Here is an 18,044-nt window from a genome sequence, read left to right as displayed (position 1 = left end):
TTCTGCATTCAGTTTGTTACAATCTCACCTGTCCTGTAACCTCTGGAAGACCCTCTTATACAGTCTATGGTGACAAATGTCCCACTTTGTGGGGGACTGATGGGTTTCCCAGGATATGGGACTTTTGGTGCTAAATCAGGATAGCTGGTTACTTTAGTGTGCACTTTGGAGAGAATGAGACTGAAAAAGGAAAATAAACTCTGAGTGTTATTAGGAAAACAATTTTGACTTTGAAGATACTTTGAAGGAATCTTAGGGGTCTTCTGGTCCTTGGATAACACCCTAAGAACATGTTGATTTTCCTATTCATCACCCTCCATGTTCTCGGAAGTCTGGGAATATATACCGAGATAACTTCTTTATCACATATATTCTTTGCCAGTATTGCCCTCTTTTCTTGTTCTTATTTTCCTAAGTTCTGTCCTTATTGCTTGGATAGATTATTTCTTGTTCTGACAAGTAGATCCCCTTCTCTATTTGTCCCGTGTCCATACTTTTGCTTTAAATACCATTTCACTATGATTGAGATTGCCAAACTGTGACTGCAGCCAGGTTTTAAATTTTCCTCGGAAGAAGTTAAGAAGGTTTGGGGCATAAATGGAAAGAATAAACTGCTGGAGATGAGTCAGAAAAAGTAAAATCAGCTGCTTAGGATAGAATTTGCTATTTCTAGAAGAAAAATACATGTACATTGCAGAGAATAATACAGTCAGTCACACAGATATAAAGATGTTCACTTACATACAAAAATACATAGATATAAAGACTTGCTCATCACATGAGGATTATTAATTTTATTGTCTTACCTCCCCCCCTAATATCTAAGGCTACTCATTCAACATTTTTTGTATGGCAGTCAGTGTGCACACACACCACACTCATACCACACACACCACATTCTCTCTCTCTTTATAGGGAGAATAAATGATCAACTAATTTGGGTACTAATACTATACTGTGTGCTTTAGGGGATTTGGAAATAAAAGTTATCAACCTCTTTTAAGTCTAAAATTGAAGGAAAGAAAGGGAAGATGTGATCTCTGACTGAAGTATTTACAGAACTGTTCACAGCAGAGTAATGCAGGGCCAGAATGAGGATATGGACAATAACAGCTTTTGTAGTGGGAGGAAGGCAATATGTTCCTGAGGATCACTTCCTGGGCTTGTGCTGGGTTAAAGGTAGTGGTAGGTCAGCTGAGCCCGAGGCAGCAGCCCACACAGGAAGCAGGAGGATCATAGCATTTGGGATCAGAAGCCAAAGAACAACAGGAAATCCAGAAGTTGAAGGTATGGTGACTGGAAAGCAGAAAAGCATCCTGATAACCAATGATGTGAGCTAAGTGGGGCCTGGTGGGGCAGAGCAGGTTTTAGTCAGCTGGCAAACAGATAGTTGCATAGCCTTTGTGGCCCTGGGATGGAAGCAACTTGCCACAGCCTCATCTGTCTTTACTCTCTGACCCTATAAGAGCCACCTGTGAATAAACCTGGGCTGCAGATTATGACAGCTGAAGAACCCTCTCTGAGGGAAGCACCAGATACCAAGGAAGATCGTGTTTGTGCTGCCTGGAATGAACAGTAGGAAATCTGGGTGGCAGAGAGGAGATACAGGGAAATGATTAAGGGCAGTTACTCTAAAGTAACCTTATCTTAGTGATTAGTGGGGCATAATCTGTACCAGTAGGCCCAGCTTGTTAGGAGATGTAACTAAGTCTAATACAATGGAGTTACAGGTTCTTTTGAGAATATGCTGAAAGATCACTCCACAGAAAAATGTACAGATAACAGACTATAACACTTAACTTCAAGGGATTTGTACAGTATCTGAAGTCCTCATTTGGACCCTGGGTTTAGAATTACTTGTTTGTTAAGTGTGGTGCAATTGGGAAAACCTCAGTTCTACCACAGCGACACTTCTGGCCATAAGAAGATATCAGGGAGTGTCCTTCTTATAAACCGCCTAAAGACAATAGCAGCTCACTTTCCTGGGGCAGAGATCAGGCCCCATACTACTCTGGTGCTGTTATGCAGAGAAGTTGGTAGTAAGGTCGCCATGGAAAGGGAAGATGTTGGTTGTTTATAGGAAATAAGTTAGACATCTTTTGGAGCAGAGTTCTTCAAACTATATTTACTGACTTCTTTGTTACATTCCTCCTTTCTGGGAGGAAGCTGGTAGAATTTTGAGTTTACCTGATAGGTGGGAAGTCAGCAAGTAGATACTTTCCTAATAGTTCTAAATCTTATGTACTTTAATCTCTTAATTAAAATTCTCCAGAGTTTCTCAAAATCCCTAAAAAAACCTGTTCTTCTATAACACAGTGACATGATGATCAGTTTTCCTACTTTTTTCATGGGGTAAGATTGTTACCAAAGAGAAAACTGCAAGGGATGTTCTCCCCAATCAGAGGAGGCTTATTCATCCTTCAACTCCATGAGAAGCTCTTTTATGAAGTGGCAGAAGAGGATGTTGTTCAGGTATTTTTGCAGTGTTTGTGTCCATTTCATGGAAGAGTAAGATGCTGAAGGTGAAGTTAAGGTGCATGAGGTTTCTGGAACCCTTCCCTAGTCCCAGGATGGCTACATAAATGTTGAGTCCATAAGGGTAGAGAAAGAGCTAAAAGTGCTCAGTTTCATACTCATTTTTGTACTTGATCTTAGCCAAAAGGCCGAGAAGCAATTCATACTCATTTTTAAAGAAACTTTTGATACAAGGCTGGCTTTGTTTGGGGGAAGTTAGGTGAGAGTCTTGCCCTGAGGGTTTAAAAACTGAGCATTCTCACTGAACCTGGCAGAGCTCCTGCTCATCAGTGCAGACCAGTTTGGAATGCCTATTTCTTTTTGGATTTTGAGTTTTAAGAACCATGAGGTGAAGAGCTGCAGTCTGGCTTATCACCTCAGTGGTGGGTTGGGAAACATACTTTGATTGGGAAGAGAGTTTGTTAACCTCTTCCCCCCTCTCCCCACTGCATGTTGCCCAGATTGTCGAGAGTGAAATGGAAAGTGCCATAGAACTTTCTGTGAAACTGAAAGTGAAAGTGAAAAGAGGTGCAAGCTGGGGAGAGCTGAAAGACTTTGATGTGTCATTGTATAGCTCACGAAGTCCTTGTCGGGAAGCCTGGTGTAGGTACAACCACATGGAAGAGAGATTACCCTTTCACATATTTCAGGAAGGCCAACTCTCAAGTCTTATTTTTTTTAAATTTTTATTTATTTTTTAAATTTTTCAGTGTTCCAGAATTCATTGTTTATGCACCACACCCAGTGCTCCATGTTAAGAGTTTCAAAATGTATGTCAGACTTTATTCTCTGTAGTGTGAAGAAACTTCTTTTGAGGCAAAATACCAAGTTTAACGACTGCATTCCCTCTAAAAGAGGGACTGAAATCACCTTTTCCAGCTCTTTGCGGCTCTAAACAAGTTCCGAACAGGTGATTGAAATAGGCACTTAGCACTTCAGGTCTCATCTGTGTGAAGCATGAAGACAGTGGAACTGCTGTCTCAGGGGCATTTCCAGCCCTGTGCAGGATTCAGACACTTGTGATGCAGACCCCAGCAGGAACCATTGGCAGATAGAGATTTAGTTTCTCATAGACTACCACGGTTAGGCATTGTGTGTGATTTTTTGGTCCAATATCAACTTAAGACTACCAGAGTGGTTTTTGTAAGCAGCATTGGCTAATAAATTCCGAAGTCTGTAAAGTGGTAGGCTTGGTATGGGTGTCGTCCAGGAATGGATTTTCATGAAATGGTGTTTCTTCTCCTTTTCCCTCCTCAATTCATACAATGAATGTATTTGTAATAGTGAGGTATTATAAAATAAGCTACACCTCTTCAAGCGGTATCCTGTTCTGTAAGATCAGATATTTATACTGCAGTTTAATATAATAATGCCAGAGAAGGAAGGCACCCCCATATCCATCTCTTAGTGCCCCTTTCTATGTTTGTGGCATGGTGAGAATACCCATACTAAAGAAATGATATTTTATAATTGCAATCAAAGGTGTACTACTGACTTTCTTGCTGTTGAAATAAAATGAATTTATGAGAAATTTATATCAGTATTTTGGTTTTTTAAATTGTGTTTCGTCTAAGAGTGTCCAAAAACTGAGTTCCTAGTTATTTATTCTAGGGTTTGCATTGTTGAGTTGGTTCAACAATGTCTGTGTTCATAGGAAATGTTTCTTATATTCATAATCAGTTATCAGAAAAGTTCTTTTATGTTTATTAACCAGAAATTTAAAAAAGGACAATTACTTTATAAACAAAGTGTAATACACTATTAGTAGTTGCATATTAGTGTACAAAATACTCAGACATGGTTTTTGGGGGGTGAGAGGGAGTAGGCAGAAGATGGCAAAGATAAGAGAGAAGTTATATCATTATTTCTTGAGTTTTTTCCATATTTACCTGTACCATGTTTCTCAGAGACAAAAGCTGTAGTGCTGTCAGTATTCAGGTGGCCTTGAGATCCAGCACAAGAGAAGGCTCTTCTCTTCTTCTCTAACCATGAGTGCAGACATATAGGTCATTTCCACCTGATCTTCTGCAGGTGGATGTGTAGTCCCATGCATCTTCTCATCCTTTTCATTTATCAGCTGGACTTAAAACAGGCAGCCCTTGCTATGCATGATTAAGTTGTATGCAAATTCCAGTTACCATGGTTTACTTAAATAAGACTAGTGCCCCTAATCACAGAATTGAAATTTCAGTTCTCATGGTATATTACCTGAGTAACTGCAGCAAGTTCACACTTCATTGGTAGCTCTTCAGTCCGCAAATCATGATATAAATAACAGATGAGCACTGTGGTAAGCAGAATAATTCCCCCCATCCCCATCCTCATCCCCCAGACCTGCAACCATGTTATATTACATGTTAAAAGGGACATTGCTGAGGTGATTAAGGTAGAGATCTTGAGATGGGGAAATAATCTAGGGGGTTCCAATATAAACACATTGGTCCTCATAAGAGGAAGGCAGATGGAAGGCATCCTCAGAGGAGGATGGTAAAGATGTTAGACTGAGATTCGAAGAAGTTGCACTGCTGACGTTAAAGATGGGGGAAGGGGCCTTCAGCCAAGGAATGTAGGCAGTCTCTGGAAGCTGGAAAAGGCAATGGAATAGACGTGGATTCTCCCCTACAACCTCCAGAAGTGGCGCAGCCCTGCCAATGCCTTGTCTTCAGCCTAATAAGTTTATATCGGACTTCTGACCTCCCAAACTGTAAGATAATAATCAGTGTTGTTTCTTTTCAGTTTTATTGAGGCATAATCAACACACAGCACTGTATAAGTTTAAGGTATACAGCATAATGACTTGACATATATATTGTGAAATGATTATCAAAATAAGTTAACATCCATCACCTCATTTGGCTACCAAAAAAAAAAAAAAAAGGTTTTTTCCTTGTGATGAGAACATTTAGAATTTACTCTCTTGGCAATCTTCAAATATACAGTCCAGCAGTATTAGCTCTAGTCATCATATTGTACATCACATCCCCAGTGCTTATTTCTCTTGTAACTAGAGGTCTGTACCTTTGAATCATCTTTTCTAACTCTCCCCTTCCCCTACCCTCGACCTCTGGTAACCGCATATCTGATCTCTTTTTCTATGATTTTGTTTTTTAAAAGATTCTACATATAAGTGAGATCATACAATATTGTCATTCTCTGTATGATTTATTTCACTTAGCATATTTCCCTCAAGGGCCATTCATATTGTCTCAAATGGCAGAATTTCCTTTTTTTTTTTGGCTAAATATTCCATTGAATATATAGTCCACAATTTCTTTATGTATTAATCCACCAATGGACATGTAGGTTATTTACATATCTTGGTTCTTGTAAATGATGTTAATGTGGGGCACAGATACCTCTTTGATAAGTGTTCCCATTTCCTTCAGGTAAATACCCAGAAGTGGAATTATTAGATCATATGGTAGTCCTATTCTTAATTTTTTCAGAAACCTTCATACTGTTTTCCACAGTGGCTGCACCAGTTTGCATTCCCACTAACAGCGCACAGGGGTTCTCCTTTCTCCACATTCTAGCCAGCACTAATTTCTTGTCTTTTTTATGATAGCCATTCTAATGGGTGTGAGGTTTTGATTTGTATTTCCCTGATGATTACTGATGTTGTGCACATTTTCTTGTACCTGTTGACCATTTGTGAATCTTCTTTGGAAAAATGTCTATGCAGATCTTTGACCCATTTTTTATTTGATTAATTAGGGGTTTTTTGTCTTTTTTTTGGCTAATGAGTTATATGAGTTTTAATATTTATTAGTTATTGACTCATCAGATTTGCAATATTTATTTTCATTCTACTGGTTATATTTTCATTTTATTGATTGTTTCTTTTGATGTGCAGAAGTTTTTTAGTTTCATGTCATCCCACTTGTTTTTTATTTTGTCACTTTAGGTGTCTTATCAAAAATTCATTGCTAGGACCTATGTCAGGAGTTTTTTTCTTATTTTTTTTTCAAGGGGTTTCATGATTTCAGGTCTTAAATTTAAGTCTTTCATTTCAAATTAATTTTGGGGAATGGTTTAAGATAGGGGTTTAGTTTCATTCTTTACATGTGAGTATCCAGTTTTCCCAACACCATTTATTAAAGAGACTATCCTTCCTCCATTAAGTATTCTTGGCTCCCTTGTCTAATGTTAGTTGACTTACACATATTGGTTTATTTCTGGGTTCTCAATTTTGTTCCATTGGTTTGTGTGTCCTGTTTTTATGTGAATACCATACTGTTTTGATTACTATAGATTTATGATATAGTTTGGAAATCAGGCAGTGTGATGCCTCCTGCTTTGTTCTTTTTTTCTCAGGATTGTGTTGTAAAAATTGTAAATTGTAAAAAATTGTAAAAACAATTTTTGTTTTGTTTTGTTTCCTTCTGTAAAAAATGCCATTGGAATCTTAGGGATTGCATTGAATCTATAGATAGTTTGGGGTAGTATAAACATTTCAACATTACTAATTCTTCCAGTCCATGAACACAGGATGCCTTTCCATTTATTTGTGTCATCTTTGATTTCTTTCCTCAACTGTAGTTTTCAAGGTAGAGATCTTTCACTGCCTTGGTTAAATTTATTCCTAAATATTTTATTGCTTTTGATGTTATTGTAAATGGGATTGTTTTGTTTTTCAGATAATTCTCTTTTAGTATATAGAAACACTACTGATTTTTGTATGTTAATTTTGTATGATACAACTTTATTCATTGAGTAATTTTAAGGTTTTTTTTGGTGATCTTTAGAATTTTCTACATATAAAATTATGTTATCTATAAATGGAGAAAATTTTAATTCTTCCTCTCTAATTTGGGTACTTTTAATTTCTTTTTCTTACCTGATTGTCTTGCTAAGACTTCCAGTACTTTGTTGATTAGGAGTGGTGGGACTAGTCATTCTTGTCTTCTTCTTAGTCTTAGAAGAAAAGCTTTCAACCTGTCTCCCTTGAATATGATGTTAGCTGTGGGCTTGTTGTCATAAAAGGCTTTTCTTATGTTGAGGTACTTCCTTCCATACCTAATTTGTGAACTGATGTTTAATTTTATCAAATGTTTTCTCTGCATCACTGAGATGAATATATGATTTTTTTTCTTTCATTCTATTAATGTGGTGAATCACAGTATTACTTTGTGTATGTCAAACCATTCTTGCATTCCAAAGATGAGTTCCTCTTGATCGTGATAAATGATTCTTTTAATGTGCTGTTGTATTCATTTTGCCAGTATCTTATTGAGAATTTTTGCATCTGTATTCAACAGGACCTTGGCTTGTAGTTCTCTTTCCTTGTAGTGTCTTTTCTGGCTTTCATGTCAGGGTAATGTTGGCCTTGTAAAATGAGTTTGGGAGTGTTCCCTCTCCTTTGATTTTTTGGAAGAGTTTGAGGATTGGCATTAATTCTTTAAATGTTTGGTGAAGTTCCACAGTAAAGCCTTCTGGTTTTGTTTGTTGGGAAGTTTTTGATTAGTAATTCAATCACCTTACTACTAAGTGCTCTATTAAATTTTTCAATTTCTTTCTGATTCAGTTTTGGTAGGTTGTATGTTTCTAATAATGTTTCTGTTTCTTCTAGGTTGTCCAGTCTATTGGAGTATGGTTGTTCTTAGTAGTCTCTTATAAATCTGTATTTATTTGATATCAGTTATGATGTCTCCTCTTTTGTTTATAATTTTGTTAATGCAGGTCCTATCTCTTTTTCACTTGGTTAGTCTAGCTAAAGATTTTTCAATTTTATCATTTTAAAGAATGAATTAATAGTTTTGTTAGTCTTTTCTATTTTTGGGGAGGGGGTTCTCTATTTCATTTATTTCTACTCTAATCTTATTTCCTTCCTTTCTAACTTTGAAGTTAGTTTTTTCTTCTTTTCCTAGTTCCTTGAGCCATAGAGTTAGGATAATTATTTGAGATCTTTCTTGTTTCTTAATATAGATGTTTATTGTCATGAACTTCCCTCTTAGAACTACTTTCACTGCATCCCATAAGTTTTAGTATATTGTGTTTCCATTTTTGTCTCAAATAACTTTTATTTTCCCTTTAGTCTCTTGCTTGAGCCATTTGTTGTTTATGAGGGTATTATTTACTTACCATGTATTTGTGGTTTTTCCAGGTTTTCTCCTGTTACCAATTTCCAGTTTCACACCATTGTGATCACAGAAGATATGTGGTATAATTTCAGTCTTCAATTTGCTAAGACTTGTTTGTTACCTACCCTTTGGTCTATCCTAGAAAGTGTTCCATTTGTACTTGAGAAGAATGTGTATTCTGATATTGTTGGATGGAATATTCTGTATGTATGTTAGGTTTACTTGGTCTGTAGAGTATTAAAGTCCACAAGTACTACTGTATTGTTGTTTATTACTCCTTTCAATTCTATTAGTTTTTGCATTATACGTAAGTAGGTGCTCCATTGTTGGGTGCATGTTTACAATTGTTACATCCTCAGTGGATTGACCCCTTTATTATTGTATAATACCTTCATCTTTTTTTATCAGTTTTACTTTAAGGCCTATTTTGTCTGATGTAATATACCTACCTCTACTTTTTTGTTGTTATTAGTATTTGTTTGAAATGTCCTTTTCATCCCTTTATTATGTCCTTTTTATCCTTTAGTCTATATGTGTCTTTGAGGTTAAAGTAAGTGTCTTATAGGCAGTATATCATTAGATCTTGTTTTTTATCTTTCCAGCATTCTATGACTTTTCATTTGAAGATTTAATCAATTTACATTGATTAGGTAAGTAATTATTATTAGGAAAGAACTTACTGTTATTAGGTAATTAATATTAGTAAGGACTTAGTATTGTCATTTTCGTAATTGCTTTCTATTTTGTACATCCATTGTTTGTAGATCCTGCTACTTTTAAAAAATTTTGATATCTCTCAGTATCAGTATGCTTTGATTTCTTTATCATGTTCTTTTGCGTAATTACTGTAGGTTTCCCTCTTGTGGTTACCATGAGGCTTACATAAAATATCTCAAAACTTTAACATCCTATTTTAAACTGATAACAACTTAACCTCTATAGCATTCCTAAACTTCATACTTTTACTTCTCCTTTCCCTTACATTTTAGGTTATTGATGTTATACTTTACATATATTTATACTGTGCACCCAATAACAGATTACTGTACTTCGGGCTATTTTTACTATATTTATTTTTTTAACTTTTAAACTAGAGTTAAGTTAATTAGGCTCCTCTATTACCATATTATGGAACCTAACTTTGACTACATATTCACCATTATTATTGAGTTTTCCACTTTCTTTTCTTTTTATGATGTTAATTAATATCTTTTACTTCTGCTCAAAGAACTTTTTTTAGCATTTCTTATAAAGTAGGTCTGTTGGCTATGAATTACCTCAGCTTTTGTCGGTTCAGGAAACTCTTTATCTCTTCTTAGTTGTTTAAAAAGATTTTATTTATGTATTTATTAGAGAACTGCACGAGTGGGCAGAGGGACAGAGGGACAAGAAGGCTCCCCGTTGAGTGGGGAGCCCAACGGAGGGCTTGATCCCAGGATCCTGAAATCATGACCTGAGCTGAAGTTAGACACTTAACTGATCCACTTACCCAGGTGTCCCTCTTCATTTTTTAAAGGACAACTTTGCTGGGTATAGAATTCCTGTTTGACAGTTTTTTAATTTCAATATTTTGGATAGATCATCCCATTCTTTTCTGGTTTGGAAGGTTTCTGTTGAGAAAGCCACCCATAGCCTTATGGGGGATTCCTTGTGTATAATTTGTTTCTTCTCTTGGTGCTTTCAAAATTTTTGTCTTGGATTTTTGACCATTTAATAATAATGTATCTCACTGGAGCACTATTGAGGCTCCAGTTATTTGGGGTTTATTTGGGGTTGATTGGGTCTCATGGATCTGAATATCTACTTCTCTTCCAAGATTTGGGAAGTTTTCAGCCATTATTGCTTTAAATATATTTAAATATATTTTCTCTCCCTTTCTTTTCTTCTAGTTTTCTTCCTAGTTTTCTTCTCATGGATCTGAATATCTACTTCTCTTCCAAGATTTGGGAAGTTTTCAGCCATTATTGCTTTAAATATATTTAAATATATTTTCTCTCCCTTTCTTTTCTTCTAGTTTTCTTATAATGTGGACATGTGGATTCTATAATTATATTCTATAATTCTCATAGGCTTTCTTAACTCTTTTTTTCTTTTTTCTTCTCTGAGTGGCAACTTAAATATCCTGTCTTTCAGGTCACAGTTTCTCTCTGTTGCATGGTTGAGCATGCTGCTGAAGCTGTCTATTGAATTATTCATTCCAATCATTGTATTTTTCAGCTCTAGAATTTCTGGGTTTGTTTGGTTTTTTTTGATAGTTTATATTTCTTTGTTGAACTTCCTTGTTTTATTCATACATTGTTTTCTTAGTTTTGTTCAGTTGTCTATGTTTTCTGCATTAAACTTCTGTAAGAGGATTATTCTGAATTCTTTTATTTATTTATTATTTTAAATGGCTCCACACCAAGTGTGGAGCCCAATGCGGGGCTTGAACTCATGACCCTGAGATTAAGACCTGAGATGAGATCAAGAATTGGACACTTAACTGACTGAACCACCCATGTGCACCCATTCTGAATTCTTTGATCTACCTTTCTTTATGATTATTAGAGCTTCACTAGTTTCCTTTGGTGGTGTCATATTTGCCTGATTTTTATGATCCTTAATTCTATTTGTTGGTTTCTGTGCATATGAGTAAGCTGTTTTATTTTTTAAACTTTATGGGTTCACTTTGGTAGAGATAGTTCTTCACCAGTTCACTTGACTTGGTGTTCTGAATGTTTTCAGCTGGTAATGTCCTTGGGCCAGTAGGGCTTATTATCACAGTCTATATTTGGTCAAGGCCATTGTCCATCCTTTGAGGTCAAAAGGCAAAGAGATCCTGCTCACCAAGAACAGTTGGGTAGGACTGATTGTTTGGTTTCCTGCTGTAAAGAGATTATAGAATAGATTCTGTGGTTGACCAGGTTCTCCAATCAGACTTTCTAGATGATTGGGAGTAGATGATTGTATTCAGCAGCACTTGTGGTTATGAATTAGCTTCACTGTCCTCTCAGGGCACCAGAATGGGCCCCAAGGCCTGCACTGCTCGTTGTTTGGGAACCCAAATCAGGCTGGCTGCACGCTGAATTTCCTGGCCAGAAAGGTTTTGCTATGCAGATGGAGAAAACCCCAATCTGTTGTTTCTTTTCAAGTGCCACTTTAAGTAGGGCTGTAGGATGGTCTCTGTAGCTTTCCGTGTACTTTATTAGGTCCTCTAGTTGGGAGTGGTGGGGTGATGGTGAAGAGTGTAACAGCAGTACCTAGGGTAGGAATTAATTTCCCTGTCCAGACAGAACCCCATACATGACCTAAGACTGTTAATAATCTTGTTTGGGAATCAAATGAGACAGACCTACATGCTAAGCTCCCTGGAAGATGGGGGCACTGTCTTGGTTCTGAGCATGGAGAGCTGCTTGTCAGGTTCTTCACTTAAGTGTAATTGTCATCAGAGCCATGGGTTGGGCTCCAGAGATTACCAGCTGATACGGCCAAGCTTCCCAGTCTGGAAGGGCAGGGAGCTATGCTCAGCAGTGGGTGAGGCTATGAATTAGTTCCTCTTCCCAGGCAGGGCTGGAGAGCCAGCTCCAAGCAGCATCTCAGATGATCTGTTCCAACTTTCTGATTGGGAGAGGCTAGGAGCTATACTCAACAGTAAATGAGGCTATGAATTAGCTTCTCTACCTGAATAGAGCATCAGAGATGCCTCCAACTAGCCTCTCAGGTGTTCTTGTCAGGCTTTCTGGTAGTACAGGGCTGGGAATCACAGTCATCAGTGAGTGGGATTATGAATCAGCTCCCCTTACTGGGTAGAGTGGGGTAATTGGCTCCAAGGCTGACAAGGCTCTTTGTTGCTGACCTGTGCCCCAAATTTCTGTCACACTATGACCACTGGCTTTGCTGTACAGATGAGCAGATCTGCCTGCTGGATTCTACACTTGAGCATTGCTGGGCTATATAACTTTCAGATCTTCTGGTCAGGCTTTCTGGATAGGCAGGGCTAGGAGCTACACTGAGCAGTGGGTGGTGCTATGACTCAGCATCCCTGTCCAGCAGGAGGGGCCATGTGGGAGATGGGGGCAGACCAGGATCCAGGGCTGGAAAGACTCTTTGTTTGAGGTCCAAATCAGGCAAACCTGCACCCTGCCAAGTTCCCTTGTCAAACTATACCACTCTCTTGGCTCTGCAGATGAACATAGATGTTGTTTGTGACTTCTCCTTGGGTGCTCTAAGTAAGACCTTGGTCTGCCAAGATCCAAGTACTGGTTATTGCAAGTCTCTCCCTCCTTCTCTGTCAGTCTGATTTCCAGTGGTCAAGCCCTACAGATTCCCCCAAGATCCCCTTGGGGCAAGACTGGAGTGGGACTCCCAAGAAGGGATTCATCATGTTAGGGGAACAGGATGTTCACCCTGGATTCTGATCCTATTGGAGAAACCATAAGCTTAGGGGAGATTTCTTAGTGTCATGTTGTGCTGATATGGGAGAGAGGCGGTGTAGTCAGTGTAGCCACTCCTTTTACCCTTCTAATGTGGTCTATCTCAGTCTCCTTGGTCCAGGGGGATGCTTCAGTCTCAGCCCTGTGTTCTAGGATTTCCCCATTGGTGTCTTATCTGTGTATGGTTGTTAGTTGTTCTTGTGAGGGGATATGAAGCTGGGAATGATCCATGTCACCAACTTAGTGATGCCACTCTTCAATTTGTGTTGCTTTAAGCCGGTAAGTTTGTAGTAATTTGTTGTAGCACTAATAGGACGCTAACACATGCATCATGAGTTACAAGATACATCACTTCTTTCAAAGTCTGTCCATGATTTGTCACTGCACATCTGTCATTGATTTTAGGCACAAACAGTAAAACACATAGCAGCTCTGACTCTTGGTTTCCCAGTATTAAATTCATGTGATGTTTTACAAAAATGGGTAATCAAAAGAGGAAATTGAAATTGTCTAATCAAGATGTAAGAGAAATGAAAAATAACAATACTAGAAGTGAAATTCAAATCAAACAGAGAGTTATAGAAGAAATAGCTCACTAGAAATATTGATATTGATGGTACCCAAGATACTCTGGATGTTTAATGTAAAAAATTTAGTGACAAAAGGGATGAAGATGTCCTAGAGGAAGTGATGACAGCAAAAAACATCATTATTTGTTAACCTATAAATTTACTATAATTTCATTGAAAGTCTCAAGAGGACTTTTAAAAAAATAGGTGATATTCTAAAACTTTGAGAAATAAAATCAATACCTGCCAAACTTGAAAAGGATCAAATATATCTATCAGATATTAAGACAGATTATAAAGATAAGGTAATTTAATAGTTTGATATGGACACAGTAATAGACAAATAATTGCTAGGGCAGACTAAAGAATTCAGAAAACAGACATTTATGTATATGGAAAATTAAGATGTCATTTCAAATTAGTGGTAAAAGGATATCATTCAAAAAAAGGGGTATACTGATATGTTATCCATTTCTTAAAATATCAACTTAGATCTCTATTTTAAAACTCCAGATGGATTAAAAAGCCTAAGTATAAAAATAAAACTATGAAATTCATAAAACTAAGAGGTTATGAGTTATTATTTTACAGACATAAAGACCTCTAAACAAAGTTAAAAGGCATAAAGCTAAAAGAATATAAAATTTGATTACATTAAAAGAAAATCCTCAGTATGAAAAAAGAATGGCAGACATCTAAAAGAATGAGAACCCAAAAGGTATCGATAGCTTAGATGAGGCTGAATTAACAAGTGAGGATCATAGGGCCCTGCTCCAAACAGGAGAGAAGCCACACATTCACTAATTGTACTTCAGTACAAATCAGTGAAAGGTGCTCAAGTGTGTAGACCAGACCAGCCACTATTATAGAATGAATGATGGAGGACTCACAGGGAAGCACAAGAACCACCACCCCCTTCCCTTGCCATGAGGTCACAATGAGCCTTCCTCTAAACCGGGAAGCCTGTCTTGCTAATAGGAAAGGGAGAAATTATCTGAATGGCCTTTAGGAAGACTTTAGGAAGATAGGAAACAAATAGGCTACATTAATTTCCAGGGCTTGAATAAAAACAAATAATAGAAAAGTGACCTATAATAAAGAGTCTGACTTCGTTTTTTACCGTTTGCTGACAAGTTTTAGGTCTCACCCTCTCTTCCCCTCTGCCCCATATCTGGGTAAGCTGAGAAGCAGGACTGGATGCTCCCTTCTTTATTGTGCAAACTCCTTCCTGTAAATCCTGCACACAAAATTTGCCAGCATGTCTTTTTTCCTTATTCTATGAAGCTATTTTTGGCCAGCTTGGGAGCTATGGATCTCCCCAGAAACCTTTATTTTTCATACACTCTTAGGGTGTGTGTGGTGGATCAGTTTCAACATCCAAACCAAATGTTGGGTAGGATATCTAGTCTTCTGTAGGATGGCCACAACATAACTATTCAGAGAATGTAGTTAGAAGTTATAAACAGGTCATAGAAGACAGAATAAGTGTGTTTAATTAAACAGTAAAAGGTATTCAATTTCACTAATCAGGGAAATTAAAAAAAACAATAAGATCCCATTTTAGATTGTGAAACAACCTTTTAGATTATGAAAAAATTAGATTAATATTGCAATTAGGTGAAGATGTAGGGAAACAGTAATTTTTGTATACTGGTGAAGAATTGGCAACATCTATTTGCAAGGTTTGATTGAGCATGAACTTTGACTTAATTCTACGATATATTCCCTAGAGAACTGCTTGCAGATATGCAAAATGCATGCGCAACAATGTTTATTGCAGTCTTATTTGTAATATCCAGGGACTGGAAAATATCTAAATGTTTACTAGTAGAGGAATGGTAAGAAATTATGCTTTACGGACTCCATGGAATAATATAAGTTAAAAAGGCTAAGTGATATTTATAAATATTGATGGTAGAAAGTTATCTAAGACATAATAGGTATATGAGTAAGCAAGTTGCAGCATAGAAGAATGTTTGGAAGGAAAAAAAAAACTAGTAACTGAATAGAAAAGGGTAGGAGGTAACTGAGGGAAACTTTCACTTTATTTTGTCTTTATTTTTTGGTGTGATTATAAATATATATATTCATGTATTATTTGAGTAATTAAAGCACATTTTTAAAATAAAAATTTAAAAAAATGGTTGGCTTCCCAAACTGTCTTGAAAAACTACCCTAAACCCACAAAGCAGTTGTCCATTTGCTATGAAAGGTAGAAGACAATGTCATTGAAACGCAAGTAATTCGACAAAATTGAAAACGTTTTATTTTTATAATTTTATTTTGAAGTAATTTCAAATGTAAGTAAAAGTTTCAAGAATAGTACCAAGAATCCCACAAGTGAGTTTTGTGAATTGGTGCAATTATGCTTTTAGAGCAAAAAGGTCCAATCCAAGATCGCATGTTATACGTAGTTGTCATGACTCTCTGGTCTCCTTAAATCTTAAGTCCATCTTTCCTTGACTTTCATGACTTTGATGATTTTAAATACAGGGCAGTCATTTTATAGAATGTCTGTCAATTGGATAATGTCCAATATTTCCTCATGTTTAGACCTGGGTTGTGTATTTTTGGCAGAATTATTACAGAGGTGATGTCTTCTTATTACATGCTGTCAGATGACACATAATGTTGATTTGTTCCCTTACTGGTGGTGATAACTTAGATCACTTGTTTAAAATAGTGTCTACCAGGGTGCCTGGATAGCTCAGTGGGTTAATCCTCTGTCTTCAGCTCAGGTCATGATCTCAGGATCCTGGGATCGAGCCCTGCATCAGGCTCTCTGTTTGGCGGGGAGCCTTCTTCCCCCTCTCTCTCTGACTGCTTCTCTGCCTACTTGTGATCTCTCTCTGTGTCAAATCAATAAAAAAAAAATCTTTAAAAAGATAGTGTCTACCAGGTTTCTGTAGTTTAAAATTGTATTTTTTTCTTTTTGATTAATAAGTAGTTTTTGTGAAGATACTTTGGGACTATGTAAGTATCTTGTTCTTTCATTCCATTTTAACCCACGAGTTTTAGTGTTCATTAGTTTATTGCCCCTAATTCCTATAGTGACTGACAGAGTAATTTAAAAATTCTATCCACTTGATTGGTGGACGTTCTATTGTAAGGACGAGCTTTCCCTTTTCCTCATTAATTAATTAACATCAGTGTGGACTCATGGTTAGCTTTTTTTCCCTTAAGATTTAATTAATTTATTTATTTGAGAGACAGTGAGAGAGAGCATGAGAGGGCAGAAGGTCAGAGGGAGAAGCAGACTCCCCTTAGAGCTGGGAGCCCAATGCGGGACTTGATCCTGGGACTCCGGGATCATGACCTGAGCTGAAGGCTCAACCAATTGAGCCGCCCAGGCTCCCCATGGTTAGCTATTTTGTTCAATTACTATTATTACTTTTGATAATCAAATTATCCTTGATTTGACCTGTGTGGGCCCTTTCAAGCTAGTTTCTGTGTCCTTTGGACACATTCCCACCATTCTTTGAATATTTTATTTTCTGGAATAAAAATATATAGTCCAGGCTTGAAACCAGCTATTTCTTGACAATCAAAATCTAAGGATTTTTTGTTACTGGGGTTGTGTTCCCAGTCCTCTCAGCATTCAGAATTAGAATATATCTATGTGAACAACATGCATGTCGTGGATATATTTGGTATGTATTCACATAAAACTTACACCAATAGTTCCAATTCTAATCCAATAATAGAGGATTTATTCTCACATTCCTTTTTATTTGTACTTCTCCATCAGTGAGAAACCTGGATCCTGCATCCTGAAGATAGTCACTTCATTTATCAGTCCCTAATCTGCCAACCTGCTGGGTTGCCTTTTGCACTGCTCTGGTGCCTCTATCTCACAGGCCATCATCATTGACTGCCTGAGCACTGACTGCAGGTCAGCCATCTCACTCTAGCTCTGTCCTCTGGGCAGTCACACTCACCCTGCTACGATGTACTCCTTGCACAGGGCTGCCACCCACAACTTGCTTAGGTTGATTGACTTTTGGGCTGAATGAATGGAAAAATAGGAAAGGAGGAAAGAAGGGGTGAGGAGGAAGGAAAGAAGTCATATCAGTATTTTAAATACTGAATTCAGTATGTGAAGCCAGAGTGATTATTGTTCGAAGAAGGTGACGATACTTTTGAGAAAATTCTGAAGAGATGACTGAACATTTGGCTTTTAAAGGGTCTGTTTTTACATTTGCACTTTTGATTGAGAAACATTTCTTAGCCTCAGATTGGTTGGTTGTTTTTTTTTGTTTGTTTATTTATATGGAACCAAAACTAGGAGGGAAGTTGTGGTGATGGGAAAATCTTCTTGAGATAATTAGCACTGGAAGAATAAGCTTAATTGGCTAAGGCCACAGTATAGGTAAATACAAAGAAAGTGTCTGAAGAGGAATTAACTGTGCAGATGAAAGCCAGGTGAGCAATGTCTTTTTGGGGGACTTTTGGAGGTTGTGGGGTTAACA

At 37.2% G+C, this 18,044-nt stretch overlaps 1 pseudogene across 1 annotated transcript in view; it reads left to right on the top strand.

Annotated features, from left to right (window-relative positions):
- Positions 1–4,630, top strand: part of LOC308341014 (DNA polymerase theta-like) — a 116,612-nt pseudogene extending 111,982 nt beyond the window's left edge. The window contains exons 27-29 of the transcript in view: positions 2,358–2,472; positions 2,976–3,121; positions 4,546–4,630. The product of the transcript in view is annotated as a DNA polymerase theta-like (transcript). The remainder of the gene's footprint in view (positions 1–2,357; positions 2,473–2,975; positions 3,122–4,545) is intronic.
- Positions 4,631–18,044: the final 13,414 nt, after the last annotated feature.

Source organism: Martes martes (assembly GCF_963455335.1).
Source record: "Martes martes genome assembly, chromosome: 1".
Classification (NCBI taxonomy): Eukaryota; Metazoa; Chordata; class Mammalia; order Carnivora; family Mustelidae; genus Martes; species Martes martes.
Note: the sequence above shows the minus strand (reverse complement) of the source record. Positions and strands in the feature narration are given on the sequence as shown.